The sequence below is a fragment of the Tachypleus tridentatus genome, chromosome 1 (assembly GCF_004210375.1).
Source record: "Tachypleus tridentatus isolate NWPU-2018 chromosome 1, ASM421037v1, whole genome shotgun sequence".
Taxonomy (NCBI): Eukaryota; Metazoa; Arthropoda; class Merostomata; order Xiphosura; family Limulidae; genus Tachypleus; species Tachypleus tridentatus.
Window position 1 is genome coordinate 11,490,863 of NC_134825.1, and position 19,813 is coordinate 11,510,675.

At 34.8% G+C, this 19,813-nt stretch overlaps 1 pseudogene across 1 annotated transcript in view; it reads left to right on the plus strand.

The window, feature by feature from the left end:
* LOC143224697 (dynein axonemal heavy chain 5-like) overlaps positions 1 to 19,813 on the plus strand; it is an 81,307-nt pseudogene that overhangs the window by 18,376 nt on the left and 43,118 nt on the right. Inside the window, exons 5-9 of the transcript XR_013013408.1 lie at positions 4,823 to 4,968; positions 15,291 to 15,450; positions 16,748 to 16,872; positions 18,201 to 18,345; positions 19,698 to 19,806. The product of XR_013013408.1 is annotated as a dynein axonemal heavy chain 5-like (transcript). The remainder of the gene's footprint in view (positions 1 to 4,822; positions 4,969 to 15,290; positions 15,451 to 16,747; positions 16,873 to 18,200; positions 18,346 to 19,697; positions 19,807 to 19,813) is intronic.

Sequence of the window (19,813 nt, forward strand, 5' to 3'; positions counted from 1 at the left end):
CAACCTTGTGTATCTGGTATTGTTATAACCGGTTTGAAAGATCCAACGTTGTGTATCTAGTATTGTCATAACGTGTTTGGTAGATTCAATGTTGTGTATCTAGTGTTGTTATAACGGGTTTGAAAGGCCCAACGCTGTATATCTAGTATTGTTATAAGGGGTTTGAAAGGCCCAACGCTATGTAACTAGTATTCTTATAAAGAGTTTGAAAGGCCCAACGCTATGTAACTAGTATTCTTATAAAGAGTTTGAAAGATCCAACGTTATGTGACTAATATTATTATAACGGGTTTGAAAGATCCACTGTTGTGTAACTGGCATTGTTATAACGGGTTTGAAAGATCCAACGTTGTGTATCTAATATTATTATAACGTCATAACAATACTAGTTATACAGCTTTGCAAGATCTAAAGTGTGTAACTGGTATTGTTTTTTAACAGTTTCGAAAGACCCAATGTTATTGTTTATATATATTTTGGAAGATCCAGTGTTCTGTAACTGCGTAGTAAAAAGGTATTTGAGTATTTCTTTATTGTTTGTATCCTGAAACGCATCATAGTTTTGAGATAGATATAAACTCTATCGCACTGAATACACTCAATTACCATGTAAAATGTGAACATTACCTTACAAGATAATATATTTTAATTTCACGACATACGCTTTCCCCTGGTAAGAATGTAGCTAACTAGAAAACAACAGACTTGAATTGTTTCTTTTATAAGTCCACTGATAGATCAGCTCTAAACTCCGGGGTTCAATTCCATATCGTGGACAAAGTGCACATAGTTCTTTATGAAGCTTTGCAGTAAAAAAACAACTTTTAAGGCTTATTCTGTTGTCCATTACCTGACAAAATTAACGTTTTCTACATAGTTTGTGTTTTTATTCACAATATGATTCGTCGTATTCGTTGGTTCGTAGTATACTTGGTGTGAAAAATCTATGAGGGAAAAATAATTGGTTTAATACACTGGATATGAAAGTAACAAGTCACGATAAGTCATGTAACTAATCACGATTCTCCTATTTCTTTACTTGATAAACTAGTGAAAGGTTCGAGATAAAACTTTTCGATGACAATATCCACATATACACTTGTATATCAGGCAGGTGGCAACATGTAAGTGTGCCTCGGATCGTTCATTGAATGATATTTTAAATATTTATTATATCATAACGGCATGTTCTCTGCTTATCAATAAAAATATTAATATGCATACCAGCCGTTCTGAGATACATTTTCATTTCAAGTGGGTTTCTCGTCATCAATAATTTTGAATATATTCTCAATAGGTCGACATAACTTTACATTTCTGTGATTCGTTTTATAACAATATCTCTGTAAGGATACAAGTTCTGTAAAAGTTTGAATTCCTTGTTCTTCTTTCTTCAATTCCTTTTTTATTACGTGATAACTCAGGAAAGAAAACAGTGATGTCAACAATTACACTGAGGTAACATAGATTCAAAAATCCGCTTTTATAAGTATGATTAATAACTAATAGCAATCGTAATCCTAGTGTAGATATGCTAAACATGCTCGCCCTCCCAGCCGTGGGGGCGTATAATGTGACGGTCAATCCCACTATTCGTTGGTAAAAGAGTAGCCCAAGAGTTGGCGGTGGGTGGTGATGACTAGCTGCCTTCCCTCTAGTCTTACACTGCAAAATTAGGGACGGCTAGCACAGATAGCCCTCGAGTAGCTTTGTGCGAAATTCCAAAAACAAACAAACAAACCTAGTGTAGATGAAACCATTATTACCACTCGAAGCCATCTTTCTTACAGAAGTTTAGTCCTTTGAAAATGTTAAAAGTATAGGGTGAAGCAGGGATTACCAGCAATTAGTAAATACGTTGTAACTATTACATTTGGAACTCCACTGTATTTAGAACTTAATTATAAATACAACCTTTTTTTGTACTCAAACACTGCATTAACAAAGACAAACAAGTAAAGAAAAACTTTCAGTAAAGAATATAAATACAGGTAGGGCTAGTATCAATCCTTCAAAAACAATACAACCAAAATACTAGGGATGGTATTTGCATAACCCCTGCGCAATACCACAGGCACACAGTGTTGTAGAACGTTAACAGACAAAAATAGGATGAAATAATCTCAGTTGTGATTGAGTAATTGTATAGATTGTTACATAGATGTTGTTATAAAAGGAAATACCATATAGTATTGTAAAGCTATGATGACCTATTGAGGAAACATTTATTTATATGAACAACCTGAGCCACCCATACATAGGTAGTACTACCTCTTGCTTGATAATATTGGCTTTGAAATGTACAATGTTGAGCAACTGTTTACAACGGTTTTGAAAGATCCAGTGTTGTGTAACTTGTACTGTTTACAACGGTTTTGAAAGATCCAGTGTTGTGTAACTTGTACTGTTTACAACGGTTTTGAAAGATCCAGTGTTGTGTAACTTGTACTGTTTACAACGGTTTTGAAAGATCTAGTGCTGTGTAACTTGTACTGTTTACAACGGTTTTGAAAGATCTAGTGCTGTGTAACTTGTACTGTTTACAACGGTTTTGAAAGATCCAGTGCTGTGTAACTTGTACTGTTTACAACGGTTTTGAAAGATCCAGTGTTGTGTAACTGGTACTGTTTACAACGGTTTTGAATGCATCTGATGTAAAAATGAATGACAGTTTTTGAAAGAACCGATCTTCCTGAAAGAAACGAGATGACAGCATGAGAGTAATACCCAGACATTATCTACATTTAATCTCGAGGTGTGTGAAGGGCAATGGTTTGCGCTAATGTATTTCTATTAAACTATCTCACCAACTCCGTTTAAGACTCGGCGATTACAGAAACAGAGTTTTGTCGGCAAGATAGTTAGGAACTCGTTTTCTGTTGTTTTTTTTACAGATGTAACATCTTTATCTTAACTGCCAGTTTAAGTAAGAAAGATAGTCTTCTTGCCTTCTCACTGACGCTGATGAGACGCCTATAAAGATACGCAGGTTATTTAATGTTTGCTGATAAGCGACTTGTGTATTGCAGGTTATGGAATGAAGAAACATAAAGGATATTCAGGGGAAGAGTTATTATTATGTTTTACTTCTGATGACTCATGAAAGTAAAGGAGGCGAAAATAGCGTTTTTATAAATCTCAGTTTTAAAATTTCGAGGCAGTAATGCTATTGGACTGGAGGGATTTTTTTTTCTACAGAATTTAAAATGAAACTTTTGTACAGCCTCAGTGTGATCCGACAACTGCTGTCAGTCTCGAGATTTCCATTAGTTCGTTTAAACAGAGTTGAATGCTGGTAAGTAGATTTTAAGCTGTGGCCTCATACAGGTACAGAAACTTTTTGTGAGAAACAAGATCTGTTGTTCGGAGTAGTCTTTAGGGTGTGGCCAAGCGTGTTAAGACGTGCGACTTGTAATCTGAGGGTCGCAGGTTCGCATCCCGGTCGCTCCAAACCTACTCGCCCTTTCAGCCGTGGGGGCGTTATAAAGTGATGGTAAATCCCACTATTCGTTAGTAAAAGAGTAGCCCAAGAGTTGGCGGTGGATGGTGATGACTAGCTGCCTTCCCTCTAGTCTTACACTACTAAATTAGGGACGGCTAGCACAGATAGCCTTCGAGTAGCTTTGTGCGAAATTCCAAAACAAACAAACAAACAATGGGAGTAGTGTTTAGGGTGTGGTCTGATGCTCAATATATTCAGTATGAAATAAGACGGGATGTTGTAGTTGAAGATGTGATCTAGTGTTTACTAGCTATATACAAAGTTATTTCAAAGTACGGCTATAACATTTTCTGTTATTGTAGTACCTCAATGGGTCAACAGTAAGTTTATAATTCTGGTACAGTAATACATTAAGTAGGGCCTGGCATGGCCTAGCGTGTTAAGACGTGCGCTTCGTAATCTGAGTGTCGCGGGTTCGCGCCCGAGTCGCGCCAAACATGCTCGCCCTCCCAGTCGTGGGGGCGTTATAATGTTACGGTCAATCCCACTTTTCGTTGGTAAAAGAGTAGCCCAAGAGTTGGCGGTGGGTGGTGGTAACTAGCTCCTTTCCCTCTAGTCTTACATTACTAAATTAGGGACGGCTCGGTGCTGTGGGCTAACAACCTACTCACTTAAATACCTGTTCATGAAACCCTATGTTCCTTGACGGAATTGAGTGGTAGATAGAATAGAATAGAATACAATAAGTAATAGTCAGTTGATTTGCCGTGTATTTAATGTTTACTGAACAACGTTGCATCAACATAATCATGTAGAGTAACTTTCCATTACTCTCCCTATATTCGCTAAACAGGAGTGCATTTGATAAATCACTTATTATTGTTTGTTCACTATTTGATTATGAGATAAAAATAATATTGTGTTAGTATTAATGTTTGGTTAGATATTGTACCTTATTTGCACTACAACTGTGGTTGGAAATCAATATTAAGCTACATATTGTATTGTTTTGGCAAAGAATTTGCGTTATATTATCTATTGTTAATTTATTACTGCACAGATATATCAGATTAACAATATTGTTTTCCTGACTATCGTTTTCACGCTACACAGTTTTGATAATAAATCAAATGCCAAATCCCTGATGGGTTTTACTTATGCAGCCAGAATATAACGACAGTAATGATGTATTACAAAACTGTGCAGTTATTAAACAACATTTGGTAATTTAACGTAAGATATTTATACGCAGAGCAATGTTTGCAGGATACTAGTGGTTATTCTTTAAACAAGGTTTTTAATTAAAAGTATACCAAACATGTTCCTATATGTTATTTCTATAATTCATCTAGTAACTCCAGATTTTCCTTTCTCCGCTAGGAGTGACGCTCTGGCAGTTGGAGACTACTTAATCTCTGTAAACGGGATTCGTACCAACAATCTTTGTCATGACGAAATCGTGAACCTGCTGACGAACACTGGAGATACGGTTACTCTAGAGGTAGAGTACGAAAACCCGACTGCAAGTAAGGATGTTGAAGTGATGTTACTCAAATCAGGTGGTCTATAAGGGATTGTAATAACGTTAACTAAACCAAATTGTTTATAAAGGATTGGAATGATTCCAACTAGACTATTTGGTCTATATAACGGATTGGATTATTTCGTCTATAAGGGATTGGAATAATTTTAACTAAACCAAGTGATCCATAAAGGATTAGGATGATTCTAACTAAACCATTTGGTATATAAAGGATCAGGATGATTCTAACTAAACCATTTGATCTGTAAGTGATTTGAATGATGCTAAATAAAATTAGATCAGCAAGGAATTTGAATGATGTTAACCTAACTATTTGATCTTCCCACCTTAAACTTTAATTGTATTTGTGATGCTCACCATCTGTCACTTGGATCTAAGAACCTATCTGTACACCATTCTCACCAGGTTCTACCTTACTCACCATTCTCACCAGGTTCTACCTTACCATTCTTCCATCTTCCAAATGTCTATCTGTCACCTTAAATAACCTCTATGTTAAGTATTATTCATATACGATAAGGACAACCTTGTATTTAGCTAACCACAAGTATTCGGAATTTTAACTATTACCAAGATAAATCTGTTTACTAGTTAAATTCATCAGATTATCCATTCTTCTATTCTGACCCCATTGCTCTATAACATAGTTTGTTAAACGAAGATTTTCTGCTCTTAATCAGACACCGTTGACGAGTTTTTCGTACCTCATAATTTTCCCTGTGCTTGAAGATTGTTTTTCTGTTTATTTTGCCATTGTAGTGAGACATCTATGGTTAAAATGAATTTCTTTGTTCTTGTGTTACTTTTGCGAGCCAGCTTTTAAGATTTCGTTTAACAAGTTTATACTAATTATAAATTATTTCCATACATTAGTCTTGGACTGATGTGGAAGTCCATATTAAGCTATTGTTGTTTGTAATATTTTAGAACAGATACACTAAAGTATTGTCATAAACAGTTTGAAACCAACAGCAAGCAATGCTCTGCTAAGCAACTGGTGTATTACACATAATATAAGAAACCAGAAAAAAACTATACTTACTGTATTATGAATAACACATAAAGCCCTGAAAGCAGTTTTGGGTGTATTATTGGTATCATATAAAGCTCATAGAAACATTATTTGCTTTATTGTATCTGTATAATATAAAGACCGTGGAAACAGTACTTTCTATATTACAAGTAACATACTCAGTTTTTTTTCTAAAAATATTTATATTCGTGTTTAAATAAATATAAAATAAACAAAAGTAGGACATCTTCATTTCTCGAAAAACAAACAAATTTATTCCTAACTTTTCGAACCTAGCCCTATACCTTTCTGTAATGTAACATATGTAGATGGCATGACAAGAATAAATATCAGGTCATGTCGTTTGTAACACTAAGATTTAAAGGGAGAGAATTAACTCAAATAACAATTTTAATGACTTATGTATTTTCCATCACTTTCAGTCACAGTCTGCCAATGTCATGAAAGATTTTCAATATCACGCTTATAAAAATCAGGTGGTTTTGAGACAAAAAAAAGGCACAAAGGTTATTTTTAATCTCATTCATAGAAGTAAACTGTTTTCCATTCAGCTGATGTTGCAGACTTCTGAAAATATGAAAATGTCAAGGAGCAAGATCAGGAGAATGAGGAGGATGGGGAACTTCTGAAAATATGAAAATGTCAAGGAGCAAGATCAGGAGAATAAGGAGGATGGGGAAGTTCTGAAAATATGAAAATGTCAAGGAGCAAGATCAGGAGAATAAGGAGGATGGGGAAGTTCCTTCCATCCAAGCTCTTCAATTTTTGGTCATAACCGGTAGACTGAACCAAACCATCTAAAACAGGCCAACATCATAACACTGTCTATGGTAAAACAATTATATCCAAGATTTTCTTCAGCTTTAGTCAAACTCGCATCGAGTAATTCAAAGAAAGTACTTAGAAAGAAAATATTCATGATTCTAATCCATTGTTTTTCAATCAAAACACCATAAGAACCGATCAAATACATTCACAGCTCTTGTAAATTACAACTAGTCAATGGAGTTCAGCAGCGTGGAGTTGTTATTATTCATCGGTAGGATTGGACTGCATTCTGTAACTCTCATTAAAGAAATACGGTGTTAAGGGTGTGATTTTATTTTTTCTTCAAAAGTATGCATACATCGAGAAATGCCGGTATTCTTAACTATCATGTCATTGGACATTGAAGTGTCTGAGCTAAATATGAGTAGTAGAGCAGTCACACCATCTGACCGCATCAAATAAACAAGCGTTTTTAAGATCCGAGAGCTTTTCTCCTTGTGATGTCTTGATTTCAAAAAGCTGTCTGTGGTAATGTTGTTCTTAATATTGATTTCAAAAAGCTGTCTGTGGTAATGTTGATCTTAATATTGATTTCAAAAAGCTGTCTGTGGTAATGTTGTTCTTAATATTGATTTCAAAAAGCTGTCTGTGGTAATGTTGTTCTTAATATTGATTTCAAAAAGCTGTCTGTGGTAATGTTGTTCTTAATATTGATTTCAAAAAGCTGTCTGTGGTAATGTTGTTCTTAATATTGATTTCAAAAAAGCTGTCTGTGGTAATGTTGTTCTTAATATTGATTTCAAAAAAGCTGTCTGTGGTAATGTTGATCTTAATATTGATTTCAAAAGCTGTCTGTGGTAATGTTGTTCTTAATATTGATTTCAAAAAGCTGTCTGTGGTAATGTTGATCTTAATATTGATTTCAAAAAGCTGTCTGTGGTAATGCTGTCTGTGGTAATGTTGTCTGTGGTAATGTTGTCTGTGGTAATGTTGTCTGTGGTAATGCTGTCTGTGGTAATGTTGTCTGTGGTAATGTTGATCTTAATAAAACGTAGACATCAGTTGTTTGGCAGACGTTATACTCCAGTTCAGCAGTGAAGAGATCATTGTTGGAGGGTTTCGTGATGTATTGATGTTTTGTGGCAATAATGTCTAAATTTCGTGTTTTACCAATTAATTTGTAAAGGTCAAAACTCAGGCTGGGCCTCTACAGAACACACAATTTTTTCAATCACATTAACTCTATACATCCCAACATTAACTTCACATGTGAACAGGAAGAAAGCAATCAAATATCATTTCTTAACCTCAAAATTACAAGAACCGACACACAATTCAAAACATAAATCCACCGAAAAATCACCCATACTGGACTATACATTCCTTGGGACTCAGCACATGAAACAAAACAAAAACTCAACATACTAAGAAACCAAATAAACACAGCCGTAAAACTATGCTCACCAGATAAAATTAACCATGAATTAGACAAAATAAAGCAATACTTCATCAACATCAATAAGTTTCCTCCACAAACTGTAGAAAACATTATACGCACACATCTAGACAGAAAGCAAAATCAACCAACAAAAGTAAATATATCTCACGAATCAAAAAATCACGAAACCATATACTGCTGCATACCATATATTCGTGACATCAGCAGACAAATAACCAACATTTGGCAAAAACTAGTAACAAAATATGATGTTCCAGTTAATACCAAATTTATTCAAAACCAGGCACAAAACTTAGGTCTATACTATGTAAAAACTACACTGACAAACACCACACCAACATTATTTATAAAATACAATGTGATAACTGCCACGACTTCTATATTGGAGAAACAAGTAGAAAAATGGAAACGAGATTCAAAGAACATAAAAAGTCACCTTCACACGTTTTCGAACACTGCAAGTCAAATAAACACAACATAACCATAGAAAACACTCAAATACTAAATAAAGAAACAAGCATAAACAAACACAAAATTAAAGAAGCCTTATTTATACAACAACTTAAACCTAAAATAAACCAATATAAAGGAACGCCTTTATACCTATATTAATAAAATAAATAAAATTATATATTCAAACATCTAACACCGCCTTCTACATTCCGACACTCAGTTACACAACCCCTTCCAAACATGTGGTAAGCTTCCGGTCAGTTACCTCTGTGAACCTGACGATGACCGAAGAAGGTTCAAACTTGTTCGCTCTTCTATGTAAAATATTTTCTCAACCCAAACGAGCCGTTTCTGCATATAAATTTCTCAATAAGTGGGTTTTATCGACATCACTGAGTGTTACATTCAATCCCACTATTCGTTGGTAAAGAGTAGCCCAAGATTTGGCGGTGGGTGGTGATGACCAGCTGCCTTTCCTCTAGTCTTACATTGCTAAATTAGGAACGGCTAGTGCAGATAACCCTCGTGTAGAACTAACCCTAATTTTGAACTGATAAAGTAGAGGGAAGGTAACTAGTCTACAGCATTCACCGCCAACTTTTGGGTTACTTCTGAAGAACAGTGGGTCTTAACAGTCACTTCCCTCCAGTGGGAAGAATGACCAACGGACTAAGAACTCTTAAGTTAAGAATTCACACAGTTCCACCACATCAGCCACTAGTACACGCCCTACCATTTTTTATACATTATTTTACAAACTAATATTCTGTATCAAGCACGTGTTCAGTTTATTAAGTTTCACTGAGATTCAATAAAGGATGTTTCATTTAGTTTCGTTAGGAGACAACTGATGGTGTGGCTGTGAGTGTTTAAGAATAAATTACATGTTGTTTACCTGAAGCAGGTTGAGAAGAAACAGATTTAAATCATACTTTATTGTGTTATCTAAGTTTATGCTCGTGTGAAAGTCGTCCACGCGTAGAAAGAAATCCAGAATAGAAGCAAGACCCGATATTTTGTGGAAATCATCAGTTCCTCAGAGTGGCGTAGTTACTTCCTGTTGATATTTTGTTGAAATCATCAGTTCCTTAGAGTGGCGTAGTTACTTCCTGTCAATATTTTGTTGAAATCATCAGTTCCTTAGAGTGGCGTAGCTACTTCCTGTTGATATTTTGTTGAAATAATCAGTTCCTTAGAGTGGCGTAGTTACTTCCTAAGGTGTCGTTTACGTAAAAGAGGTTTTGGAAAGTATTCCGTTTAAATATTCTGTTTTAACTGTATTCGTAAAGATAGTAGCAAACTGGTTCCGTGGCATTTCATTGCAGACAGACACTTCAAGATTTGTGAAAAGATTTGTTTGTTGAATTTCGTGCATGGCTACTCGAGGGCTATCTGCATCGACCCTCCTTCATTTTGAAGTGATAGACAAGGGGAAAAGCATCTAGTCAACACCACCCACCGCTAATTCTCGAGCTACTCTCTATCAAAGTACAATGGGATTGACTCTCACATTGTAACACTCCCACGGCTGAAAGAGCGGCGAGCATGTTTGGTGACTGGATTTGAACTCGAGACGAATAGATCTCTTTCTGTCAGACTGAACCATCAAAAGTCGACTACAGGTGTCGCTAACGAATTCAGAATGTTAATTAATGTCTGGGGTGGGTTTTCTACTTGCAGCGAAACCTAACACCCACCTTTTCAAAGTACTTGTCTGAGTATGTTTTTGGTAAATGATAATACAACGAATAATGTATTAGAAATAACATCTGATGCATTATACACATTGTGCAGAGACAACGCTAAGTACGTTAGGAATAGTGGTTTTTAATGTCAATACAAATTACTCTTTCCAATCAATTCACCAGCGTTCTTTAACGATAAACCTTCAGCTGCGTATACTGAGTGGTTTTCCAAATAACCTGACAAGAACATCATGTTAGCGAGTGCATAAGCTGGCTACTTTATGAATACCAACAGCTAATACAGTTAATAGTTTATAACCGCAATATATTACAGAATGAACATCAGACATAGAATTTAAGACCTGCATTTGAAAATATGGAGTTATAATTATCTATTAAGTGTATAAGCTATTGGTACTGTTCGCTCAATGAGGTATTGAAGTTTTTTGCTGAAAGCTGTGCCACAAGCAACGAGGGTGATCATCTCGGTATTTTGTTAGGAGTGTCAGTTCTTACAGCTGTAATACCTGTCAGTATTTTGTTAGGAGTGTCAGTTCTTACAGCTGTAATACCTGTCAGTAGTTTGTTAGGACTATCAGTTCTTAAAGCTGGTTTATTTATACCTGCCGATATTTTGTTAGGACTATCAGTTCTTAAAGCTGGTTTATTTATACCTGCCGATATTTTGTTGAAATCATCAGTTCCTCAGAGTGGCGTAGTTACTTCCTGTTGATATTTTGTTGAAATCATCAGTTCCTCAGAGTGGCGTAGTTACTTCCTGTCAATATTTTGTTGAAATTATCAGTTCCTTAGAGTGGCGTAGTTACTTCCTGTTGATATTTTGTTGAAATTATCAGTTCCTTAGAGTGGCGTAGTTACTTCCTGTTGATATTTTGTTGAAATCATCAGTTCCTTAGAGTGGCGTAGTTACTTCCTGTCAATATTTTGTTGAAATCATCAGTTCCTTAGAGTGGCGTAGTTACTTCCTGTTGATATTTTGTTGAAATTATCAGTTCCTTAGAGTGGCGTAGTTACTTCCTGTTGATATTTTGTTGAAATCATCAGTTCCTTAGAGTGGCGTAGTTACTTCCTGTCAATATTTTGTTGAAATCATCAGTTCCTTAGAGTGGCGTAGTTACTTCCTGTTGATACTTTGTTGAAATCATCAGTTCCTTAGAGTGGCGTAGTTACTTCCTGTCAATATTTTGTTGAAATCATCAGTTCCTCAGAGTGGCGTAGTTACTTCCTGTTGATATTTTGTTGAAATCATCAGTTCCTTAGAGTGGCGTAGTTACTTCCTGTCAATATTTTGTTGAAATCATCAGTTCCTTAGAGTGGCGTAGTTACTTCCTGTTGATATTTTGTTGAAATTATCAGTTCCTTAGAGTGGCGTAGTTACTTCCTGTTGATATTTTGTTGAAATCATCAGTTCCTTAGAGTGGCGTAGTTACTTCCTGTCAATATTTTGTTGAAATCATCAGTTCCTTAGAGTGGCGTAGTTACTTCCTGTTGATACTTTGTTGAAATCATCAGTTCCTTAGAGTGGCGTAGTTACTTCCTGTCAATATTTTGTTGAAATCATCAGTTCCTCAGAGTGGCGTAGTTACTTCCTGTTGATATTTTGTTGAAATCATCAGTTCCTTAGAGTGGCGTAGTTACTTCCTGTCAATATTTTGTTGAAATCATCAGTTCCTTAGAGTGGCGTAGTTACTTCCTGTTGATATTTTGTTGAAATTATCAGTTCCTTAGAGTGGCGTAGTTACTTCCTGTTGATATTTTGTTGAAATCATCAGTTCCTTAGAGTGGCGTAGTTACTTCCTGTCAATATTTTGTTGAAATCATCAGTTCCTTAGAGTGGCGTAGTTACTTCCTGTTGATACTTTGTTGAAATCATCAGTTCCTTAGAGTGGCGTAGTTACTTCCTGTCAATATTTTGTTGAAATCATCAGTTCCTTAGAGTGGCGTAGTTACTTCCTGTTGATATTTTGTTGAAATAATCAGTTCCTTAGAGTGGCGTAGTTACTTCCTGTCAATATTTTGTTGAAATCATCAGTTCCTTAGAGTGGCGTAGTTACTTCCTGTTGATATTTTGTTGAAATAATCAGTTCCTTAGAGTGGCGTAGTTACTTCCTGTTGATATTTTGTTGAAATCATCAGTTCCTTAGAGTGGCGTAGTTACTTCCTGTCGATATTTTGTTGAAATCATCAGTTCCTTAGAGTGGCGTAGTTACTTCCTGTTGATATTTTGTTGAAATCATCAGTTCCTTAGAGTGGCGTAGTTACTTCCTGTTGATATTTTGTTGAAATCATCAGTTCCTTAGAGTGGCGTAGTTACTTCCTGTTGATATTTTGTTGAAATAATCAGTTCCTTAGAGTGGCGTAGTTACTTCCTGTTGATATTTTGTTGAAATAATCAGTTCCTTAGAGTGGCGTAGTTACTTCCTGTCAATATTTTGTTGAAATCATCAGTTCCATAGAGTGGCGTAGTTACTTTCTGTTGATATTTTGTTGAAATAATCAGTTCCTTAGAGTGGCGTAGTTACTTCCTGTTGATATTTTGTTGAAATAATCAGTTCCTTAGAGTGGCGTAGTTACTTCCTGTTGATATTTTGTTGAAATCATCAGTTCCTTAGAGTGGCGTAGTTACTTCCTGTCGATATTTTGTTGAAATCATCAGTTCCTTAGAGTGGCGTAGTTACTTCCTGTCGGTATTTTGTTGAAATCATCAGTTCCTTAGAGTGGCGTAGTTACTTCCTGTTGATACTTTGTTGAAATCATCAGTTCCTTAGAGTGGCGTAGTTACTTCCTGTTGATACTTTGTTGAAATCATCAGTTCCTTAGAGTGGCGTAGTTACTTCCTGTTGATACTTTGTTGAAATCATCAGTTCCTTAGAGTGGCGTAGTTACTTCCTGTTGATATTTTGTTGAAATAATCAGTTCCTTAGAGTGGCGTAGTTACTTCCTGTTGATATTTTGTTGAAATAATCAGTTCCTTAGAGTGGCGTAGTTACTTCCTGTCAATATTTTGTTGAAATCATCAGTTCCTTAGAGTGGCGTAGTTACTTTCTGTTGATATTTTGTTGAAATAATCAGTTCCTTAGAGTGGCGTAGTTACTTCCTGTTGATATTTTGTTGAAATCATCAGTTCCTTAGAGTGGCGTAGTTACTTCCTGTCAATATTTTGTTGAAATCATCAGTTCCTTAGAGTGGCGTAGTTATTTCCTGTTGATATTTTGTTGAAATCATCAGTTCCTTAGAGTGGCGTAGTTACTTCCTGTTGATATTTTGTTGAAATCATCAGTTCCTTAGAGTGGCGTAGTTACTTCCTGTTGATATTTTGTTGAAATCATCAGTTCCTTAGAGTGGCGTAGTTACTTCCTGTCGATATTTTGTTGAAATCATCAGTTCCTTAGAGTGGCGTAGTTACTTCCTGTTGATATTTTGTTGAAATCATCAGTTCCTTAGAGTGGCGTAGTTACTTCCTGTCGATATTTTGTTGAAATCATCAGTTCCTTAGAGTGGCGTAGTTACTTCCTGTTGATATTTTGTTGAAATCATCAGTTCCTTAGAGTGGCGTAGTTACTTCCTGTTGATATTTTGTTGAAATCATCAGTTCCTTAGAGTGGCGTAGTTACTTCCTGTTGATATTTTGTTGAAATAATCAGTTCCTTAGAGTGGCGTAGTTACTTCCTGTTGATATTTTGTTGAAATAATCAGTTCCTTAGAGTGGCGTAGTTACTTCCTGTCAATATTTTGTTGAAATCATCAGTTCCTTAGAGTGGCGTAGTTACTTTCTGTTGATATTTTGTTGAAATAATCAGTTCCTTAGAGTGGCGTAGTTACTTCCTGTTGATATTTTGTTGAAATAATCAGTTCCTTAGAGTGGCGTAGTTACTTCCTGTCGATATTTTGTTGAAATCATCAGTTCCTTAGAGTGGCGTAGTTACTTCCTGTCGGTATTTTGTTGAAATCATCAGTTCCTTAGAGTGGCGTAGTTACTTCCTGTTGATACTTTGTTAAAATCATCAGTTCCTTAGAGTGGCGTAGTTACTTCCTGTTGATATTTTGTTGAAATCATCAGTTCCTTAGAGTGGCGTAGTTACTTCCTGTTGATATTTTGTTGAAATAATCAGTTCCTTAGAGTGGCGTAGTTACTTCCTGTTGATATTTTGTTGAAATAATCAGTTCCTTAGAGTGGCGTAGTTACTTCCTGTCAATATTTTGTTGAAATCATCAGTTCCTTAGAGTGGCGTAGTTACTTCCTGTCAATATTTTGTTGAAATCATCAGTTCCTTAGAGTGGCGTAGTTACTTCCTGTTGATATTTTGTTGAAATCATCAGTTCCTTAGAGTGGCGTAGTTACTTCCTGTTGATATTTTGTTGAAATCATCAGTTCCTTAGAGTGGCGTAGTTACTTCCTGTTGATATTTTGTTGAAATCATCAGTTCCTTAGAGTGGCGTAGTTACTTCCTGTCGATATTTTGTTGAAATCATCAGTTCCTTAGAGTGGCGTAGTTACTTCCTGTCGGTATTTTGTTGAAATCATCAGTTCCTTAGAGTGGCGTAGTTACTTCCTGTCGGTATTTTGTTGAAATCATCAGTTCCTTAGAGTGGCGTAGTTACTTCCTGTTGATATTTTGTTGAAATCATCAGTTCCTTAGAGTGGCGTAGTTACTTCCTGTTGATATATTGTTGAAATCATCAGTTCCTTAGAGTGGCGTAGTTACTTCCTGTCGATATTTTGTTGAAATCATCAGTTCCTTAGAGTGGCGTAGTTACTACCTGTCAATATTTTGTTGAGACTATCAGTTCTTATAGTCGTGTTGTTAATATCTGTCAATATTTTGTTGAGGTTATCAGATCTTACAGCCACGTTGTTAACAGCTCTATCTGTGTCTCACCTGCAGCAGAAGAATCTATGTGCGTGTTGCCAAAGGTTATCCAGGTCACTTTAGAGAAAGAAAACGGGAGTTTCGGTTTCACACTGAGGGGCGGAGCGTGTTCAGACAGACTGAAGTCTAAACCTCTCAAGATCACTCACGTGCGACCAGGAGGTCCAACAGACAGGTGGGTGCACGTTGTTGTCCGGTCAACGTCTTTGTTACTGAAGTAAATAACACCAAATTAATCTTTAGATAGATGTAAAAAAACACACACCACATTCCATACGTAGACATGTTGACTGTTTTGGTGAATAGGTTGATAAAAAGAATATACAAATAGATTACCTCATATTAAAGAGCAGTAAAGCTATTGATTGAACTTGATTGCTACAGACACAGTTTATTTGAGTTATAACATATTATATATTAGGAAAACATGCAAATAATTGAAATACTACTGCATAATTTCCCTTGCAAATAAAATAGAAGATCAAACGTTTACGTTATCAAGACAAACATAAACCATGCGTTATTAATTTCTTGTTGAAGAAACGTGTGTCGTGTTTTTGTCTCCGCATTTAAAGATACGCCCAAATTAATTGATACATACGAGTCAAGTGAACATTTTTGACAAAAGTCTTTGCCACTTTATTAGAAAATCTTTGTAACAGTCTTCTTGTAACAATCCACTTACTGGACATGCTAAATGTTGCAACCTTAAAATGGAACTTTTAAATTTGGATGTCGATTCCAAGACTACAGAATGGGCTATTTGTGCTCTGCCCATCACGGCTATCGATACCCGATTCTGAACGGTGTGATCCCGCAGACTTTCCGTTGAGCCACTACAAGTTTTCACTCTAAGCAGAAAATTATTTTTGAAATAAATAAGTTATGTTTTAGTAACCTGGATTATGTTAGTTTTCATAGTACATCTATTGATTTAAAATATTGATAACTCATATATAGAAAAAAAATCGACACTGAAATTATATATGAGAATAAAGAAAAATCAACAAGCGAACATAAATAGTAGTAGATTTTGAGTATTTCACTTCAGTATATAGTAGTTATAATGTATAATTGTATTTACATAAATAGTAGTAGATTTTGAGTATTTAACTTCAGTATATAGTAGTTATAATGTATAATTGTATTTACATAAATAGTAGTAGATTTTGAGTATTTCACTTCAGTATATAGTAGTTATAATGTATAATTGTATTTACATAAATAGTAGTAGATTTTGAGTATTTCACTTCAGTACATAATAGTTATAATGTATAATTGTATTTACATAAATAGTAGTAGATTTTGAGTATTTCACTTCAGTACATAATAGTTATGTATAATTGTATTTACATAAATAGTAGTAGATTTTGAGTATTTCGTTTCAGTATATAATAGTTATAATGTATAATTGGATAGAATAACGTTTCGCATGAAATACCAGGATTTAAGCGCTACATTCTGTTAAATAGAGAAGGAACGATTAAAGCAGGAGACCGCTTATTGGCTGTTGAAAATGTAAACTTAGGGAATGCTACTCTACAGGAGGCGCTAGCAGCGCTGAGAAAACTTGATGGGAAAGTTTTATTTACTCTGGGTATGATGTATCCATTATGGGTAAGATAACTCTTGAACATACTGAACTGAATATATCTTGTAGAATATTTTTATTAAACACAATATTCTGATTAATATGTCATTGATCATCGTTGTATATAGTGTAACTATGAGTAAGGAAAACTGATATTTACTTATGCGTGCCTACAATGGCACGTGTGGTATTAGGCTTCGGGATTTCATTTCCATACGTTTTTCTTATGGTACTTAGGTATCGACGTGGTTAGACAATATTATATATGAGCGTTAAATTAATACTGATGTTTGGCTATATGATAAACAGTGTACCATGATGTAATAATTGGGGACTGCTGAGTTTGATATATTGGTTATATGATAGATAGTAATTGGTTACCATGATGCATGAACATGGACAGTAAAGGTGGATGTTTGACGTGACATATGAACAGAGACTGCTAAGTGTGATGTTTGACAGACGTTAATTCTTTACCATGATGCATAAATAGACCCTGTTAAGTTTGATATTTGGGTATGTAATGCACAGATGTTATTTAACGAAGTAGTATTCGTTGCTGTTCAAAGTGTATGAATACCTAACGGGTACTTAATAGCAAAAGTAAAATTATCAAGGACTATATGTAATGGAGTAGCTATACCTTATTTGTTATGTGTTGTGGGGTATGTATACTTATTAACGCCAAATGGTTTTCATTTTGAATTTTCTCATACGGCACGTGAATTTGAAGTCATTGGTTGACATGTAGGATAGGATTGTTGTATTAGTCTAAAGACACGTGGATCAGGTACTGAAAACAATGATATACAAAGGAATACAATTAATATTCGATGAATAAAGTTTAATTATCTCTATATGGAAGCAATTCTGTTTTACACGTATAATATGACTGGTGTTCAGTAATAAGTAAAGTGTTTTAAATTTCTTTCAGTCGGTATCTAATCTGAAGAGGACTTATTTTAGCTCAATAAATGTAATTTCATTTAGAACATGCTTTGTTTGTAAGTTCCTTGTTTAGTAAACAGAATTATATTGATAAACTTAGTAACTAGTGTATTATCCTGCTTAATAAATATCATAATATTTTAACTGTATGCAGTAAGTTTCCCATCTAGTTTCACGAAATAAAATCTGTGTAGTAAGAATGTTTTATTCAATACGAATACAATAGTTATTGTCGCTTACGTATTGTTATACAATTTTCTTTCATTTATAAGTTCTTGGGATTGCATCATTTTTAAAAAGTGCTATTACTAGTCTTGTTTAATATTACTAAGTAGATGTTATTGAAAGTTTACCTTGTTTATTAAACATTATTTTGTTTTAACCAGACGTAGTGTGTAATGCTTCTGGCCCTCTATTGGTGGAACTTGACAAGCCTCCAGGTACAGAATTAGGAATAACACTTACTCAGATATACAGACCAGGAAGTCTTATTGTCATTGAAAGTATAAAACAAGCAAGTATAGCAGAAAGGTTGGTTACATGGTGGTTAAAAAGTTTGTTTTTTTTTGTTTCAGTGAATGTCCTTCTCTTGCATTACTATCTACTGAAAGTATAATTGCAGTAAACTATCATGGAAATGGAAAAGATGTTAGTTTTAACCTCCTGATTTTCTAGTGGTAATTTAATGACGTCAGATAAGTTCTTATGATCGTATATAAGAATTGTTTTGATGCGTCTCACTTTCAAAGTTAAAATAAGTTTTAAAGAAACTTAGTTCGTTTAAAACATTGTGACATGTAACAAACATGGTTTGTCCTAACATAAACATCCCAGAACTTAAGAAACCGTGTCGAAGAGCTAAAACACAATCAAATCATGTATGTTAGCTAAGATGTGTCATTTTGCTATTTATGAATTTTTATACAGAAACTACTGATCATGGTTAGGTAAAAGTTTTACTGTGTTCTTAAGTCAAGTAAATTTAGTAATACTGACATGTTCTGATGCTACCTGGTAGATTCTTAGTTTTAACGATGGATTCTATATCATGTGATTATGGATTTAAAGCCAACTGATAGAAGTTTAGTTTTGGTCATGGATTCTGTATCATCATGAATTTTGTATCAACTTACTATAGATTTGATGACATCTGATAGATCTTTATTTTTTGGCCATGGATTTTGTGTCAACTAACTACAGGTCTGATGATATCTAATAGATCTTTAGTTTTGGTCATGGATTTTGTGTCAAGTAACTACAGGTCTGATGATATCTAATAGATCTTTAGTTTTGGTCATAGATTTTGTCAACTAACTACAGGTCTGATGATAGTTGATAGATTTTTAGTTTTGGCCATGGATTTTGTGTCAACTAACTATAGATCTGATGATATCTAATAGATCTTTAGTTTTGGCCATTAATTTTGTATCAACTAACTACAGGTCTGATGATATCTAATAGATCTTTAGTTTTGGCCATTAATTTTGTATCAACTAACTACAGGTCTGATGATATGTAATAAATCTTTAGTTTTCGCCATGAATTCTTTATCATTTAGCTATAGATCTGATGACATCTGATAGACATTTATTTTTGCCATGAATTTTGTATCAACTAACTACAGGTCTGATGATATGTAATAAATCTTTAGTTTTCGCCATGAATTCTTTATCATTTAGCTATAGATCTGATGACATCTGATAGATATTTATTTTGCCATGAATTTTGTACTATCTAACTATAGGTTTTAGGCCAACTTATAGATCTTAAGTTTAACAATGGATTCTAGTTATCTGCTCTTATCCGCTCTTGTCCTTCGATAACTATATACGTCCTGCTTCAGCTGTTGGTATAAACTTTGATGTTGTTTTATTATCATGAAGGTGTGGGGCGCTTCATGTTGGGGACCACATACTGGCTATTGATGGAAAAAGAATTGACCATATGACAGTTGCTGAGGCTTCTCAACTTCTTAAGCCTTCTCCAAAGGAAGTCATCC